Here is a 298-nt window from a genome sequence, read left to right as displayed (position 1 = left end):
CTGTGGAGCATGTAACACTCCAACCAAGGAGGACTAAATATCAGTGAATTTGCAACAGAGCTAATAAGCAACTAAAGCTTCCGTCCATTATAGACTCTCCCACCCTTAAAGGTCAGCACTGTCAAGTTGATTTTCGATGGCTGACAGAACACTATGTGGACACCACAAATTAGTTTTATTTAGAGACAGAATATCAACCAAAGAAAAATAACAACAACAAAAAAACCCCAAACATGTTACATAAAAGTTATAAATTGAGGAAAACCCAGACAGAATTCTGGCCCTTCACAGATTAGCT

The sequence above is a fragment of the Mchenga conophoros genome, linkage group LG15 (genome assembly GCF_057382185.1).
Source record: "Mchenga conophoros isolate Kocher_MC1m ecotype Shallow Benthic linkage group LG15, M_conophoros_male_GT1.1, whole genome shotgun sequence".
Lineage (NCBI taxonomy): Eukaryota > Metazoa > Chordata > Actinopteri > Cichliformes > Cichlidae > Mchenga > Mchenga conophoros.
This window is presented reverse-complemented; position numbering follows the sequence as displayed.